Genomic DNA, 19,584 nt, shown 5'->3' on the forward strand with positions numbered 1-19,584 from the left:
AAATAACGATTAAATGCCGATAAACTCTGCCTGCCTTCTTGGTGGAATCCATCTTCAAGTTGGTCCTTGATGGTCCTGTAGAGACCAGCCTTTGTCAGGGACCTGGTGCACAAAGGCTGGGGGCACGCTAGCTGCAGGCGCCAGATGCGGTGTGGCATCCATAGGAGCAGCCGGCAAGAAAGGGTCGGGGGAAGCGGAAAGCTGATTGTAGACCGACCGGGTTTGGAGAGGGTACCACCAAAGGTTCAGCCCGCTGGTGAGCCGGTCAGCCGGTCAGCCGAGACCTCCCCGAGCTGGAAAACAGCACCCGGCAGATCCACTGCTGCTGCTCCTGCTTGCCAGCTGGAGAGAGAGAAGGTACAGCAGTCTTAACACCTGAGGGGGGCAGGGACGCCTGAGACCGGTACTGTCTGACACCTCCCCTCAGCACTGACAGCAGGTGGCGGGGGAGGAGGGGAGGGAGGGAGGAAGACTGCTCTGGTCGTCTCCTCCGTGGCTGTAGGCGGCGGCAGGGTCACAGGCGGTGCAGCAGGAGCTTAATAATGTCTTTGTACTCATCTTTCTGGAATAGCATGAACATTTCAGGGCATTGATTTCAAAGTCCAGCACAAAATAAATTCATTTGTCATGTACTTCCTCTGTCTACTTTGAACAAGGAAAAAGGTCCAAACCTTGATTTGCATGTGGACATTGAGGTGTTTATCCAGTCTTGAAAGGTTTTGGGCTCCACAAACAGGACAGTCTGTTCTCCCGGGATAACTGAAAAAGACTAGTGAACTATTGACCAGGTAAGTTCACATTTATGGACCATGTTTAGTCATGTGCCGTGAAGAGAACTTGCCTTCCCCTGGCATACTTGATAATTAGACGTAATTCTGATCTTTTTGCAACCAGATGGAATTTCAACAAATGCTGGCGTAATACAACATATGAGACCCGGCACAGTGGACATATTCTCATTATTCTGGGTATTTCTTATCTGGAAAAGAAAAAGGTAAACACATTGAACATGTCTGACATCACGGTTTAGAAAAGTACATGCCTGACAGTACTTTACAGTAGATTAGTGCTGTGGATGACCTCTGACCTCCTGAACCACAAGTTCAACATTTAGGGCTGAGATGAGTTTAACAGTGCTGTTTAGAAATCACAATTCAACATGATGCTTTATATGCTGTGCCGTGTTTTCCCACAGACCTCAGTTCCAGCAGTCCTTTCTGTAGAAATCTGGGAGGTCCAGAAACAACTTCCTCAGCTTTGTCTGAATATTTTCCAAGATAAGATGCAGCTCCTTTGCTGCCGCTGCCAACTCTGGGGACTCTTTGAGCACTTCTCTGCTCTGATGATGGTCAAAAAGGATTTCAACACATACTTCAGGAGCCTATAATACAGGCAGGAAGAAGGTGTTTCCAAGGCACACAAGGACACAATCACCCTCTGGCGTATGATGACTTTTTTTTTTTAGATCCTTTTTGAAGAGCTTTCGCAGCAGATGGTTAAATTCAGGTGGATATGTCAGTTTTCTGTGTTTTCCCTGTTTAGATGATTGTATGTAAAAAACAATCAAATCCATTCAACGAGCACTGCAGTGCTGCAAACTGTGATCAGTATACTAAATGAACTGCAGTGATGTGTGTCTTTGACTCACCGGTCGAGATGCAAGTACAAGCACCTCCTCACTGGAACAACTGCTCTCCTTTGAGGCAGAACAGCTTTCCCACGGTCTGAAGAAGTTGGTGTCCCCCACACTTGAACAACTACTGTCCCCCCTTCTGGAGGAACTGCAGACCTGTGCCAGGAGGAGCGCTGGAGGTCGCTGCGATGCCTCCAGTAGCTGCTCGTCGGTGCGCTCTTCAGGAGGAGGAGGTGGATGGATGCTGGAGGAGTGAGAGAGGACGTACCTGCACGTCTGAGGTTGAAAGAAAAAAGAAATGTCTGTTGTTAGATTGAAGCATTTGATCAAAACCAGCTGAGGTACACAAGATGAAGCAGGATGGAGTTGAAGAGACACAACGAGCAGAAGACCACTGATGACAACTGATAAGACTGCACTTGATGAAGGAAGGATGCAGGCAGGAGAAGGAGGAGGTGGAGGAGGTGTTACGTGGTTAAATAAAGAACAGAATGATGGAGAAAGTGTTTCTCTGCAGATGATAACATCGGTGATGGTGTTTCAGCTGACTGGCAGCATCTCTGTTAGTGATTTAAAAGTTTAAAATTCCACCCAGACTCACCCGGCCGTCTCCTGTTCTGCTGTGATCACAGAAAAATGTAAAAAGACGAGTCAACGTCGGTTCAAACATTTCTCTGACAGATAATGTGTCGGAGCTTGCAGGGAAATGCAGCTTAATGACCGAGCTTCTTCACTTCGGCCTGCATTTCCACCACAGACAGAGAACGCCGCCCAGACGAAGGCCGCAAGAGCAGGACCAAGATTCCTAGAATAAAAAGAAGTGACACACAACATGTGAAATGTGACTAATGCTAACATGTCAAGTTTTACAATACTGAAATTCATCTAATTCAACACACGCTGAGGACATCACATTGTGCTATCAGAGAGTTCAAGACACTTACATTGCTCGCACAAAGATGAAGCAGGTACAATCTATAAATACGCACTAGAGAAGAGAACGACAGTCAATTGCAGTGGTCTGCTCAGTTGTTTGTCATAAATAAAAGAATATTCCATCATATGATAAGAGATAAAGAAATTACACAATAAATAGTACATGTGTTACTAGCCTGAGGAAGTAACAGCTGCAGATGTGAGTGAGCAGATGTTAGATTGTTCAATTACACATTTATAAGTGACAAAGAGTTTGTTTTGTTCTCTACATAATCAATAAGTCCCATGAACAGATGCAGATGATGTACAGTTAATTGGCACAGCTGTGTATTGTGTTGATGGACTAATGTGACTAAAACTGTACTTTACACTGCATGAACGACAGAGAGTTCACTAAACAGCTGCAAACTGTGTGCTTAATCAATTTCACCACTTCAGGGTGAAAATTAGAAACGGCGGCGGCGATAACATTAGGTCACGTCGTAAATGACGTTACACCGTCTCGTAAAGAATAATAAACAGCAAGATAGATTTAAGCATCAAAAACCATCTCAATATAGTGTTACGTCTCCTCTTCAGCTTCTTTCTGGAGCGCTCCCAAAAAACAACTGTTTTGTGTCTGTGTCTTTTCAGTCACAATAGTGCCGCACCAACTGTTGTTCATTTCATATTGTAATGAAATGATGTTCACATTCGGTGTGTTGTCTCTGCAGGGTAACAGCTGTAGTCAATCAAAAAGATGATCTAGTGGCTGCACACAGTAAACCTCTCAAGTTAAAACACATTTTCAAAGCTGTCCTATCTGTTTTGTTCCTTTCACCATTTAACAGTCTTTAACTTGCTTTCGGACACATCCTCATTCGTTTGCAGTTTGATATTATTGCATTTATATGTCTTTGGGTTCTATTTCACACTTGTGTCACTTCCTAATCTGACAAAAGGGTCCTGATAATACCAGATAAGAAAGTTTTGGCTTATCGTGAAAGATCATCTTTACTTGATATTGCTGCCTTTGTATTAATCCTTTATCTTGTGTTCTGCCCTCAATGCCAAGTGGTGAAAAATGTCCCAGTGGATGGAGAAGAGGGTGAAAGACTCATAGAAAAGTGGTTCATTATAAATCTACATGCATAATAGTAATGAATGAAGCTATTTTCGTGTGCCTTTATGTACATTTTTAGTCCCCAACCCACAAAAAAATGATTTTAAATTTCCCCACAGCTTTAGGAACAAGTATAGTTGTGGTCCTGTAACATTCGGCGCTAAAATAAACTATCCCTTTTCTCAGAGATGAAATAAAAAACAACATGTACTTTCTACAATTGTCATCAGTACAGCAGCTGTGAGTCAGATGTCTGTTTCCTAGAACCAAATCCCTGATGGCTTAAACTGGCCTACCTTTTTCCTTTGAGTCAGGAACTCAACAGCACTTCACCTCCCAGTCAGTGCTGCAGAGACTCTTGCTGCAAATGACGTCACCAGCAAAAGATGTCAGCGCAAATATCTGCAATATTTTGACTTCGCTTTTGTATAGTGGGGCGAAGTGGTGACACATCATCCATCTTTATATACTATCAATGGTATACATGCACACAAGGCGTGACTTCATTCAAAGTGAATCCGTGGCTCCATTTCCACCTGGATAAACCCAAAACCTACTTTCTTGTTTAGGCAAGTTTCAGTGCACACAATTGGATGCACACCTAATCCAGACTTCAGACCAGGCATACTTGGCATCTGCAGGTAAAATGACAGGATTTGGATAACGTTTGGCCATTTACTTTTTACAGTCTACAAAAAAACAAAAAAACAGGTACACTTTTACAGACCTCATTTTAATCATTCCTAACTTCCACAATGTTTTTTAAACATTTTAGTTTGAATCATCAGTTCAACAGTCTTGGTTTCTATCAGTTATAAAACACTTTAAAGTCAGTTTAAGTGTGAGCTTTATTAATTAATAATTGACACTTCTTTTAATTAGGTTGGATATTTTACCAGTGGTGACAGTTTACAGGTAAATGTGATGAATTAATGATATAGTTGCCATGTTTGTGTGTAATATGAACTCTGGTGAAGTCTGAACCATGTGGATGTGACTCAGTTAGTGAAAAAGCAAAAGAATGTTCTGCTGTTCTTCTCATTGTTTCTCTAACGGTGGACAAACAGAGACATGTAAACAGTTGATTAGGTGTGTGACTGTGGGGGAGTAGCTAATTATGCAAGACCAGCCATTGTTAATTCTTTAATACATTTTAAATTAATGAAATTACCAACAATCTTTTGTTTTATGATCAGTCTCAAGTGACTCCCTGTAGAGACTATAGTCAAGTATGAACAAGTGAGCTTTAATTGAGGCACTTTTGAACAAGTATCATATCTTCACCTGAAGAGCATTATTTTTTTTTTTCCCCATGCTGTCCTTTGTTACAACCAGCTACTCTGAAGTGTAATAAAAAATATCTCTTTTCCCAGAATGGCTCTTCAGGGAAAACCGTTCAATGATTCAAGTATCTTGTTTCATACCTGTCATGTGCACACAGCTAAGTAGTCAATCCCACTAATCGTTACCTCATTCTTATGAATCTGGGCAGATTTCTGTCTCTTCTTATTCTTCATCTTGCAAAATTCAAACCCCAATAGATTTCTTTAAGAAATTGAGAAATTATTTTCTCTAGATTAGCCTCAGCAGTCCTATTCTTTGTGAGGCTGATTCAACATACAGCCATCGGTGAGCTGACTCATATTAGCTTCCTCTAGTCAAGAGTCCTTTCTAGTGTGCTGCCCAGGAGAATGAGTGTCACCACCTTTCAGCGGGGAGCAGGTGAAAGTAATACCTCAGGGTCTAGTCGACCCGTCTCCCTGCTCGTACCCTCTAACAAGAAAATCCTTGGCCACATCCAGTCATCACCTCGCAGACTGCAGAGTCGATTCAGGGCCAAGCATCCCAGGTGAAATGTCAAATGATGGCTGATTAAGTCAGTTTCAGGATTTTGAGGTAGTTTTCCTCTGTAAATTATAAGGTTTTATAAAATGCTCCAAAGAATTGAAAAAAGTTGATTAAGTTATTGAAGACCAACTTTGTCAGTTTTCAGCTGTTTATTTTTAAAACAATAGTTCTGCGGCACGACTGAGTAGAACTGAGACGGCCCAGAAGTGCAACTCAAGCAAAAGTCTTTACACAAGACACTTCTGTACACAGAGTAGGGTTGGGTTGGGTTGGGTTGGGTTGGGTTGAGTTAGGGTAGAGGTTGGGTTTGGTTATGGTTGAGTTAGGGTTGGTTAGGGTTGGATTAGGGTTAGGGTTGAGTTAGGGTTGGGTTGGATTAGGGTTGAGTTATGTTAGGGTTAGGATTGGGTTGGGTTGGATTGGGTTAGGGTTAAGGTTGGGTTAGGGTTGGGTTATTGTAGGGTTAGGATTGGGTTGGGTTGGGTGGGATTAGGTTGGGTTGGATTAGGGTTAGGGTTAAGGTTAGGGTTAAGGTTGGGTTGTGTTGCATACGGTGCAAACGAATTCACATGGAACCACAAGCGCACAGGTCCCATTTGAATGCAGCATATTGAGAAATTATTGAGACACATACATATTGACACATATTGTACACATACAGAAGTCGTGTGCACCATACGAGAGTGCACATCAGGGCAGGTGATCACAGCAGGAGGAAAATACAAAGTCAGAGTTAGAAAGACAAGCAATGTTAGTCCACAAAATAAAACAGGAAGTGGTGTTACTAAGACATATGAAACAAGGAAAACATTAGCAAATGACAGAGTCGGTTGTGACAAGTGTCCTTGATTTTAGAAAGAGGTCGATAACAGCAGTTTAACATTTCTAGTAAGCAACTGCTGATTTTGATGAAATGACAACTGCTGCTGACAGACAATAAAGGGTCTAGCAAGCTAATTGATATTAATTTCATAAGTTATTTATTAAAACTAAAGTCCAGGTAGCTTTTTAATGCAATAGTAACTGTGTTTGCTCTCAGCCTCAGTTGTTGGTGACATGGACTCCAGAAGGTGTTGGAAACATTCCTCTGAGATTCTGCTCCGTGTTGACATGATTGCCTCACGGCTTTTGCAGACTGATGATGCAAATCTTCTGCTACACCACATTGTGAAGGGTTCCTACTAGATCCAGATCTGGTAACTGTGGAGGCCACTGAACTCACTGTCATGTTCATGAAGCCAGTTTGAGACAACCTTCTGCTTTCTGACATGGAGCAATTTCGTGCTGGAAAAAGCCATTAGAAGAGGGTGAACTGTGGTCAGCAACAATACTCAGGCAGGCTGCGGTGTGCATACCATGATTGATTGGTATCAAGGGACACATGTGGGCCTTCCCTACACCATTACACCACCAGCAGCAGCCTGGACTGTTGACACCAGGCAGGTTGGGTCCATGGATTCATGCTGTCAACTCTGAGCCTACCATCAGCAGCCTCATTAAAAATGAACATCCTTCCGACCATGCTGTTTTTCCAGTCTTCTGGTAAAACTGTTTTTGTTTTCATGATTAATTTCATGATATAAAAATCTTTACACTATCTGGCACCAACAATCATGTCATGCTCAAAGATCATATATTTCCCCAATCTGACACTTGATGTGAACATAAATTGAAGTGCCTCTTGAATGTAAACTAAAAACAATAACCCAGATATACAGAAAAACTACGCTGCTAAATTGTGTGGTAATCACAATCATCCCCATCTGCACAACTCCAGAGTGAACAGTGTCCTCCGGAGCAGAATCCTGGTGGGTCACTCCTGCTATTACCTAAATGGTGGCTGTTTCCCATCTTCCTGTTAAAGGAAAGATTTTGGCCAAGATCTCTGATCTCTGGCGGTCCTACGAGTCCTCGTCAGCAGGGTGTAAAAAGTTGTGCCAATAAACATATGAAGATTTTATGATACTAAATCAGAAGTCCGCAATCATTGCATAGTAATCCACTCATATGAGTTCACTTATCCTTGGTCCTCAGAGTCATGAACAGAAATGACAGAGTACAGCCTCTATTTCCTGCAGGCCATTCTCCTCTGCTGATGATGAAGTGTAGGTCAGTGTAGTGTTAGCGGGCGATTCACATCCATCAGATCAACAGACATGCTGCTGTTCAAACTAATGGGCCAATCCCAACACAAAGTAGTCCAAAAAAAGACTTGGATAAACTGATCATGTTCAGAACATCTCAGTTCTTTGCTGTCCTTTGTCTCTGAGCACCTGCAGGAATATAAGCAGTGTATGTCAATGTGGCTTGACAGTACTGGAGTTATTGTATGTGGATCCTAATACGATACCCAAAAATCTTTTCAACTGCTTGAATTTCACTGGCTGACAGTGATTTGAAACGTTCATGGGAGTAAAACATAAAAAATATTAGGTGTTCTTTTTCTTCGAGGGTTTCAGTTGTATAACTTTCTAAAAACACTGTTACTCAGCATTTATGAGGAAGGACTGTATCTCTGCTTTGTGTAGTGTATCATCCAGTTTTAAAGTGCCAGTTTCTGGATCCGGTAAACTTTCAAACAGCATAGTAAACTTGTCCTCAAAAGAGTTCAGATGGGCGCTTGCCTTTGTTGCACCTTGCAATAGATTCCCACTTGGACACAGACTGAAACTCTGCAAATAATAAATGTATGAGAGTCTGTAGGTGTCCTGTACAGGTGGAAAATATCCCTCCACCAGCACTCTTCCAGGTCGGCCCTGAGTACTGGCAAATTGAGGATTTTGCCTGCTTAGTTGACAGTCTGTGGAGAGTCAGTCATTTAGGTAGACTAGGGGCATGAAAACAGCCTCAGTGACCCTGCCTGCTTATCACATGCACATAGACTCCACACTCATACACACTTTTTGCCTATCCCACACATCAAAGAGAAGTTAAAAAGTAGTGGGGAAAGTGTCCATGCAATGCTGAAGTCATGGTTGTGAGGAGATTACGCGTTGTGAATTTAAATCTTTCAGCAGCTGCAGAAAGTGTCACTTTCTTCCCTTCACTGCAGGATTTACATACGCTGCTTTGAGATGCATAACAAAGAAGGATTTCCACTTGGGAGAAAAGTTCAAATCCTCAGAGGAAACAGCTGTGTTTAACACACAGTCATACACACACACACACACACACACACACACACACACACACACACACACGCACACACACACACACACACACACCGATGAGCCAAAACATTCTGACCAGCAGCTGAATATTCTGTCGCTTCTGCATGTGCACTCGCACTTCTCCACCAGCCAACACATCTGAAGATGTCCAGTGGTATCGGGCATGAAGAAGGTGGCAGCAGATGCTTTAAGTCCTGAAGGGGTGTGTGGGAGCTGCCGTGATAAACTTGTTGTTCCAGCATCTCCCACAGAAGCTTGGACTGAGATCGAGGGAAGATGGAGGCCAGACAACACCTTGAACTCTTTCTCATGTTCCTGAAACAAGAGGAATTATCCTGCTGAAAACTCTCCCTGACATCATTGAACACCGTTGCTATAAAGGGGTGGAAACCCCTGCAGCCCTCCCGCATCATTTAGTGGTCATGTACTGTGAAATCATAAACACACTGCATACACACTTTGCCATATTATACAAGATTCCTCAACCTAATATGTCTTAACATTCATCTGCTCTACATGATGGGCTGGTTTACCAACATCTCTGCTTCACAAAGTCAGCATCATTTTATTTAGCTTTTTTCCTTCAAATTGCCAATATAGCAGATTACTATTAAAGAACAGAGAGTGGGGAATTAATTTCCTGAAGTGAGGTTGAGCAAACCAGATGCAGTCTATGATCTCATTGCGAGGTAATTCTAGCACCCAGGCCAAGGTTTCATTTTATAATGGTAATGGGTTTCTCTTGCAGGGGAAAAATTATAATCGCTCTCCACTTATGGCTCTCAAGGGAGGAAAATTATTTTTCATTCCTAGGGTAAATGTGTTTTATACATCTGTAAATGACAGCCAGGTAATATTTCTTAACATGATTGAGAATGGCTGTGTGTGTGGGAGAGACAGTGGGAGGGAGCGTCCCGCAGACTCACACACCTCATACAGAGTGACACATCTTTTATTATAGTTTAGAAGTCAGTTTGAAACACTCAAGCATCCCCAGTGGAAAGTATAGAAGTTTTAAAATGGCAAATCTGTTGAGCAGGTGCAAGACAATAAGCAGTTAAAGATGTGTGAAACATGCAGCGACAGAATCAGAAGTGTAAAAGTCCTGAGAAAAGTGTGTTCTTCATGTTTATCCTCGACATTTACAGATATTCATGACTATGAACTTGCAAAACAAAATTCACCACACACTCATAACACTCAGCAGCCAAACTGACCCGTTTATGACCCAAATGGACTCAACCAGACCCGTTAATTTAACAACTATAACTTGCCTGTATGTGTAATGAGATCAGAGTTGGTAGCTGGCACAGGCAATGCAAGGAGAAGCTTAGGGAGTATGTTGTAGGAGCACACAACAACAGAGATGTGCAGTTTGAGGGAGTAAAAACATGTATTCACCTACATAGTGCTAAAAACCGAGAGTTAAACATAAAGTTACCTCCCTAACTGCAAACCCTGCTTCGTATTACAGGCCTCTGGTTGGCCTCCTGTATTTGTGGTGGACTTTGGTCGAATCCGCTCCGAACATCCTTTTGTTTTACTAACAAAACACAAGGCTTGGTGGTATTTTGCTCCTTGAACTACAGTAACGCAGCACATCATGATTAAATGAGTATCTGCCATATGACAGAAAAGTTGAGAAACTACTTCATCCTTATTACAAAGAACTGTTGCTGCAGTAGAACTTGTATCCTAAATTTGTTTAAATCTTTTGAATCGTGATGCTTTGTTCTATTAAATGATGTTTAAGCTGGGACAACGCAAAATTCAGTGGCAGAATTTTGTTAAGAAAAAAGGGGTTAAATCATGTGAGCAGCAAAGAATCAGTGTCTGTTTATGATGCCATACTGTAGACTTGCATGAATTCCACTGGACACTTCTACTAATCTGGTAACTGATCAGCTGCTGATTGAGCTGCTGATAGTCAACATGAATAAAGCAGTTGATGCTAATCAGATAATCTGAAGCTGTCAAAATGAACTAACACGTTTCTCCTCGTATGCACATGGACAGATAGTGTGATTGTTTGATGGCGGTTCCATCTGAGACACACAGCCTGCATGAGGTTTGCATGATGGCGACCTCGCTGTGCTGCTGTGGCTCTCTGACAGCAGGTCTACTGCGGTGCTGCTACTGCCAGGTCCGTCTTTCTACATGGAGCTTCCTTTGGATAATGGCTGTCAGAAATGGAAAGTTTGAGGTCTGACAAGGAAAAGAGTTGCAACCAAAAATAAATCACATGATATTTTCTTTTACACACAGACAGAGACAGAGAGCTTTTCAAAACAATTCTTTGCAGGCAGTGTGTGATGCAAATGCATCTGGAAGCTTTTTTACTTGTTCAAAGCACTTGTTGTGTGTTTCCCAATTAAAAGATTCAAACTGCCAATAAAAACTGCCATTTATTTCAAACTTCAGGGCTAAACCACATGAGATAAAGACTCTTGTTTACAAGGTGTTCAAGGGGTCCTTAACACACAGTAAACCCTTCTGATTGGATCAATTAGGACACATGCATCTTTATGTGTACTCAAATCATCTTTTATATTCACAACCTACTTAATAAAAGATTTTAAAAGTAACATCAGTGTGTGTCTAAACGGAGACCGACTGCAGGGTACCGCTACATATGCTGTGAATCTCCATCTTTTCATCCTCCCATCTACCACAGCTAAAGCATCGTTGGCTGTAACTCTTCGTCTTTCGCTGCCCTCATAAAATCTCCCAAGTGATCTGCAGTTTGAAATTCAAGCAGAATGGCCCGTCCCATCGACTGTTCTCCTCCAAATATATCAGTCCAATTAGGATTTTGTGTGCATTGCCTGCAGACAGCCCTGTGGTTTATTAGGATGTCTGTGACCAGGACGCCTGAGAACTCGCCTCTGGGTACAGCAGAGCCGCTCCCTGTCAATAAAGTGACAACGAGCGGGATGAATAATTTACCTTGATATTGGTGGTGTAGATGACAACAAAAACTCTCTCCATGACGATTAGGCCTGGTAGGTGGGTGCAGGATTCAGTTTGAGAGGTAAATTAGCTGCTTAACGAGCAGATTGAGAAAGATAACTGCTGATAAACACACAAATATCACACAGAAACACACGGGCAGAGCTGGGCAGTCAGACAGCTGTGATTTTTTCATTTATATTGCAGGTCGTAATAGGAGCACAACTCCATTAATCTTCTGGCCAATTTAATTAGACTCTGTGATGACAGGAGGGTTCCTGGAGGATGTTGCATTATTGCTGTGAGTAATGATGATTCAGACTTGTGCAGAGTGTTTAATAAGCACAGTGCGGCTCTGAACTGACACAGTCACTTGGAGGAACGAGCGAGAGCTTTTACAGAGTTCTCAGCACTGCAGCTTTGAAGGGAAAATTCTTATGTTTAGTGCTCAATAAAAAAAAAAAAAACATCACAAATAGCAGATGTCCCGTTTTGTACTAGTAATAATATTAGTAATAGTCACAATTAAAAGAACAACACACATATGCAAAAGCCTCAGTTCACCTGGAGTCTGTTTATATTGTTAGTGGCATGTTTTCCATCCCATTAACAGAATCAGTGAGTGGTACTGGGTCTGCCCCGGGGATATGTTTAGAAAATTGCCTTGACAACGACAGCTGTGACTTTAATATAAAATTGGTCTTTTTGTCTCATGAAAGCATCAGAAACCTCAACACACACGTTCAGAGAGGCCACTCCGAACAGTAGGAGTGTTTGATTGATGCCTGCTGTGAATGATCTGTGTGGGTGAGCAGACAAAATGAGTGACAGCGCATAAAGACAAAAATCTATTGTGTTATTATTATTGAAGGTGATTCCTCAATGGGTTTATTTGCGTTAATTTATGGAGCATTGTTAGTGAGCAACACTAGCTCGGTTATAAAAGCAGCACACGTTTTCTTAGTTTACATTTGCATTTTGGCATCATCACAAACATCACTCGATTATTTTAAGTGAAGTCCTGCAGTCATAATGAGCATCTTTTTTCCTGGAACAGGTTTCTGGATGTTTTTTGCAGTGAACATGAAGATACCCTTGAAAAGTTCAACTGGCACTAAAGGCATTTTCAAACATGGAGTTGAGTTTTTTTTATCTGGACCAGGGAGAAAAAAATGGTTCAGTGTTGCAGTAACACGGGTCCGGTTCATATTTGCAGTTTTACAGGCTGACAGGTGGAGACTGGCTGCAGGTCTGTCTACATTTTAAAACTACTTCTGTGCATATTTATTAGTTTTTTTGGCATAAAGAAATGAAGAAATGACAGATTAGGAGTATTAAAGGTTATCACTGTTGGCTGCAAATCAATCTCATTAAGCATAAGACAAACAGGTAAAGACAAGATGAAGATGGAGCATCTTGTACCGAGATGTTCTGGGATGATGATGTGGCATCATTCTGTCTTTTTAATGGACTTAATGAACTGACAAAGTCCACCGAGGAAATAACCAGAACAAACTGCAGGGCTTCTAACTGTGATTGATGAGGTTGAAATTCCCTCGCTCACATGCTGAGGTCCATGCATGTTACTATGGCTACGGTAGCATTGCTCCCCGTTACAGTTCAGATGAAATACTGTAAGCGGTACTTTTGCTTTTAGACACCAGATCAACGACACCAGTTCATGTGCTCGCTTGGCAAGCTGTGCTCAGGAACATCGTGTTTACCTTCATGCGGTGCTGCTTTAAAATCAAATGAAAGTAAACAACATGATGAATTCTAATTTGTGCATCTGTAAACATTTTCCAAAAAAGGCCTTCAAGGGTAAACCCAACACCAATAGAGGGAGGGACAGAGACAGTTAGAAGCCGAGATGATCGGTGATTGGTTGTTCTTCAGCAGCTGCTCAGCCTGTTCTCTGATGTGTCCCGGCCCCACCAGCTGTTGTCCCAACCTCTGATTGATTAGGGACTGCGTGCTGCTGTGTTCTAATTCATCTACATTAGTTTTTCTTTTTCACAGCATTATGTTTATCTTATTTATATTCTACACTCGTAAGACAGAGTGTGTTTCCGTGTGGTATGACGATGCCACAGACTCTTCACAGCGACCCCAAGATTACAGAAGAGTGTCCAGGTGTTCACTGATTTTTCTCTTCCATGTTTGGATGTCTACGTGTCAGAGACAACTTCTTTGTCTTGCATTGGCATTCAAGTGCTTTCCTAAAAGTCATCTATTTCTCTCCAACTTACCTTATCCTCATCTTTTTGTCCTCTCTGCCCTTCACATTCTCTTAATTACCTCTAATCTACTTTTTCCCGGCCTATATTTTTCTCTCATCAAATATTTCCCAACACAACTCTTAGTTAAAGGCATTAAAAGTGAAGTGAGGATACTTCAAAAGTAAAAACAGTTTCAGAAAACTATATTTGATCAGTGTTCAGTGTCAGCACCCTTTGCCTTTAAATCAGCAGGAATCATAACCCGAACCCTTCTCCTTGTACGCCTGCACACGGTTGAACATACCTATTCAAAATCCCTTGTCTTCCTTATTTCATCCCACTTAAACAAACAATTGAGACAACATGTTATAAATGCAACCTTCTGATTCGGCTGATAATATAAAGAATTCAGCTAACTCTTGTCTATAGAATTAGATGTTAGTAAGGCAATCGGCACATGTCACGACGCAGCAGCCAATCCGCAGCTGCATAATATAAAAGGCAACTCAGATTAACCACAAATGAATTGCAATTAAATTACAACTCACAAGCCGTTTCACCTACTCTTGTGATGTAGTAATCTAACCAGCCGTGAAAGAGCATGAAGTGTGAGGTGTGAGGTAAGGGCAATTTAGGCACAGCAACTTAGTCCATTTAATTAATGATCGGAGAGAAAATGATTCCAACACAAAGCCCCCGAAGCAATTTATCACATCAGTGATGTTTGGAGCACATTGCTCTTCATATCTGTTGTTAATAAATGAATTGCATCGGCCTCTATCAGTGCAGATGATTTACTTCATCTCAATTCTCAACATCGTTCCAGCATCTGATTTTAGTATATTTAATGAGTGTTCTTTATTTACTTTGACATTTAATTAATGCCAGTTTTCAATTCAGCACAAGATTTTGTTAAGCCCTTTGTTTTATATCATTAAAACACTTCCTATGATGGGTTAAAGTTAAAGTTATTTATAATATTATGTACTGCTTCCCAAGCCAGTTTAACATCATCAGCCAGTGGAGGACGACTTGTAATTCCATAAAATCGATTACTAACCTGAAACTATGTGTTTCCTCCTGCTTGAAGTTTGTCTGGCAGGAGCCATTAGAAATTTAATAATTACAAATATGTATAAGATATAAGAAATAGATAGACACAAAATAATTATTTTAGAATAAATACACACACACAGACTATATACGGAAAAAAATAATAATTCAATTAAATTAAAAAATAAATAAATACTGTTTGGGATGAATGTAAAAAAATGTCCGGTGCTATGAAATGAAATGAGATGAACAGTGCAACGATATTATTATAGGGTGGAGTTGTACAGTCTGACAGCCGTTGGAACAAACGACCTGCAGGTGGCGCTCTTTCCTGCTCTGAGGGTGCAGCAGTCTGAAGGAGCTGCTTAAAGCTCCTACAGCCTCATGGAGGATAAGAGGTGGTGTCCATGATCCATGTCAGCTTGGCTAACATCCTCCTCTCACCCACCTCCTTTATGGAGTCCAGAGGACTGTCCAGGACAGAGCTGACCTTTGACCTCCTGGTCCTCTCTGTTCCTACACAGCTCCAGCAGACCGCTGCATACAAGATGGCCGACGCCGCCACAGAGTCGTAGAACGTCCTTAGCAGAGTCCTGCAGACTCTGAAGGACCTCAGTCTTCTCAGCAGACGGAGTCAACTCTGGTCCTTTTTGAAGAGGACGTCCGTGTTGTCCGACCCGTCCAGTTTATTATTGAGGTGAACACCCAGGAATTTATGTGTCCACAATGTCCATGTCCAATCCCTGGATGTTCACCGGTGGAGTTGGTGTTTCCTTCCTGCAGAAATCAATCAGCATCTCCTTCGTCTTCCTGGCGTTAATCTGGAGGTGATTGAGATCAACAGCAGTGGACGAAGTCAGCGATGACCTCCCTGGACTCCAGATCGTTCCCTTCTGACACACGTCCAACGATGGCTGTGTCATCAGAGAACATCTGGATGTGGCAGCAGTCAGCGTTGTAGCTGAAGTCTGAGGTGTTCAGGGAGAACAGGAAGGGGGAGAGCAGCGTGCGGTGCGGGACCCCCGTGCTGCAGACCACCACATCAGACACACAGTCGTGGAGCCTCACATATGCTCACATAATGATCTATTCAGATGCATTTATGTTCACCAAATTATGAAAAGAGTTGGCCACACCTACGCCACAAAAATAGAGCCCAATGAATTTGGATGAAAGTTTGGCCTTTTTTTTCCTGCTAGTTGTGATTTAAACCATTTACATGTTACCTGACAGTGTTAAACTGCATGTTTAACACAAAGCCCTCATCTCTACACAGGGATCAAGTTCCCTCTGGCTTGAGCCCTGTAATTGTCAGTTCAATACAACGGACATTATTTTAGCTTCACAAATGACATATTCTAAAGGTAGAGTAGTTACGTTTGTGCCAGAGGATTTTGTGGACTTTTTTGTGTTAATAGTCGTAATAATAATAATAATATTAAACTTTATTTGTATTGCACCTTTCATTCAAGAAATGCACCACAAAGTGCTTCACAGTAAGATAATTACATGCAGTGTTTGACATAAAAACAGATATAAAGGAACAGTTAAAAATATAGAAAAGAAATTAGATAAAATCATTTTTGACCACTGGAAAATATCAAATATCAAATATTGGATGCAGTGCCATGAAACGATATTCATTTACACAAGATTTATGGTGACTTTTGTGATCTCGTGATTTTTTTTTTTCTTGGCATTTGTGTTCTGCTGTGAAATATGTTGAATATTATTATATTTGCAGGAAAAATAAAAGCAGATATCCGAGGTCCCGAGACTTTCGTTGTCTGTAAAACTATCTTCAGGCCAGAATTTCATTTTGTACTCTGGTGCTCTGGTTAATGACTAAATAACTGTAAAACTAATAACCTGCTTGTCAGCCTTAACTGAATAATTCTCCAAATCTCACCTAAAGAACTGTGACTTCATTCGGGGTTTGCAGTTTAACAGGATTATTGTTATAGTTATTGAAAGTGTGGTAGTTGTCTTGAATTATATAAACACACTTTGCTGATTAACTTTTTTGTGCATGTGTGTGAACAGAAACAAGATTGGGATACATTCAAAATTACAAACCCAACTTAAACTCTTTGTTGTTTGCTCAGGTGATCTGTTATAGTGTCAATTACAGTAACAGCTTTGTGAATGCAATTAGGAGTCATTTTAAAATTATTCTCCTCACCTAGCCAGGGGGAAATGAAGCCTCGCAGATATTCTTTGGAGTGTGTACCCATGGGACGAACACACAGCCTTGTTGACATATTCTGTTTTAAAAGCCTCCTTTCTGCCTGTCGACTCTTCCCCTGCAGTGTAATAATCTAAAACTGACATTTTGCATTTCTATGCATGAGCAGAGCTAATTTGCTTTGAAGCGAAGCTAGCACAGTTGTTTGTATGAGCAGATTACTCTCTTATTTTATGTTCTCATGCAATGCAATGCATCCAAATTAAAGCATTCTACGAAGACTAAGGAGGTTTCACGTAAAATAATTAGACTCACTTATATTCAATTTAATTTAAAGCAGATTATTTCACTATCAGTAGGTGATGACTGGACATTTAACAGCACTGTTGCAAACATCTGATGGCTTACATGAATGTGATGTAGGAAGAATTTCTATCCCACAAGGCGGTTTTGTGCTCAGTAATGACAACAGAAGCCTCCATGAATCAGGCTCCTCCTGGAGGCTCTGAGGGCTGTTCGGGGAGCCAATGAGAAGTGGCCTGGGCGGGACCTCTTCGCAGACATCCAGTCACCATACTCTGTCTAAAATGTCCTTATTTGGCAAGTTCTACTTGCCTCTGTAACTCAATGCAATTGCTTACTGAGTGATTCTTTAAAAAAAAAAAAAAAAAAAATTCCAGAGGTGAAAGAAGTATTAATTTTCTTTACTTAAGCAAAGGATATGAAAAAAAACCTTAATTAAGTAAAAGTACATAAGTAAGAGGTAAAATGTAGTTAAAACAGTAAAAGTGCAGCTTTGGTCTTTCTGACTGATATAAAATCTATATGTAAAATGTAAATGAAAACAGAATGCAATGACTTGCAAATCATGTAAACTGACATTTAATTGAAAATATATATATATATATATAAAAAAAAACATTATATGCTGAAACTGAGAAATGTTATTGTCTTATGAAAAATGTATGTACATTTTGCATTTGATGCCAGCGACTTGTTTCAAAAGTTTGAATGGAAAAAAAAACACCAAAAAACTGGAGTTGTGTCATACTTAAAAAAAAAAACACCTGGTGGAACATCTCACAACTAATTAGGTTAATTGACAACAGATCAGTAACATGATTGAGTATAAAAAGATGATTTCAGAGAGGCAGAGTCTTTCAACAGTGAATCTGGGGAGAGGTTCACTGTGATAGACTGCGAGAAAAAACGCTAATACAAAAAGCAGCAAGACCATGACAAACTGGCACAGGAGGTAATACGCATGCAGACCATATACACACCAGGACGGAGACAATTGGACACAGGTCAAAACAATCAGGGCGGGGAGACAATCACAGCAGCAGGAGGACACGTACACCAGAAGTGAAGTGACCCAGAATGAGAATGAGGGTAAGTGACCAAAACAAAGCTGTGGAAGTGGAGATGGTTTGGACTACCTTATAAAATGAAAAACACTAACAGGCACTAAAGGTTGTCTTACTATCAGCTGAACTGCAAGAGTGAGTTTTGATAAAGTATGAAGGGAGCTAGAAAAAATATCCACAGGCCAATAAGCTAATGGGCTAACAAGCACAGAGTCTACTGGAACTCTGGTACATGAAGGACTCTGATGAGCCCTGAAGCTTCCAGTCCAGCTTGGTACTTTGCAGTTTGGCGTTTTACATGAAATATCGAGGGCAGTGAGTCTGTATGAGAACTGGCATTAGCATCAGCCCAGTTCAGTCCAATTCAGGGTGAAATGCTTTGATTGGCAACAGGGGAAAGCTTTTGTCGTGTTGGAGACTATAAACGCCCAAAACATATAATAATATAAACCTGCAAAAGTACCAGACGAAAAGATTCATTCATTTATTGGCAGCAGTAACTTTTATTCTGAATGGAAGACATTTGAGCAAGTGAATGTTGGTTTGCTTTTGCGCTGACAATTTGAAAACAGTTTTTTTGCTTGTTAATAAAGGGAATTTTGTTTGAAAAGACATTAATACTTTCAGCACTGCTTCTGCAACCACCATTTTTGCAAAATTGCAAGCTCCTGCAAATATTGTGGAGATTGCTTGAATTTGCGTTGATTATTGTGGTCGTGATTCCCAAGAGGGACTGACTGATGGTCACAACAGGACTACTTCCTCCATCATCAAGATAAACCCTCCTGTCATTGTATCAAAGCAACACACACACACACGAGGCCTTTCACCTGTTGGACTGATGTTTCCCGAGTTGTACAGTCCATCCAGAAAGTATTCACAGCGCTTCACTTTTTCCACATTTTGTTATATTACAGCTTTATTCCAAAATGGATTAAATTAATTGTTTTCTTCAAAATTCTACACACAATACCCCATAATGATGACATGAAAAAAGTTTGTTTAAAATTTTTGCAAATCTATTAAAAATAAAGAACAAAAATATAACGCATCAGTGGCTACAGGGCAAATGGACATGTGTTTTTATGTTTATTTACTTAATAACCGGACTATATAAAGAAG

This window comes from Embiotoca jacksoni, unplaced genomic scaffold (genome assembly GCF_022577435.1).
Source record: "Embiotoca jacksoni isolate LCO1_2020_lvr unplaced genomic scaffold, fEmbJac1.0.p SCAF_21, whole genome shotgun sequence".
NCBI lineage: Eukaryota > Metazoa > Chordata > Actinopteri > Embiotocidae > Embiotoca > Embiotoca jacksoni.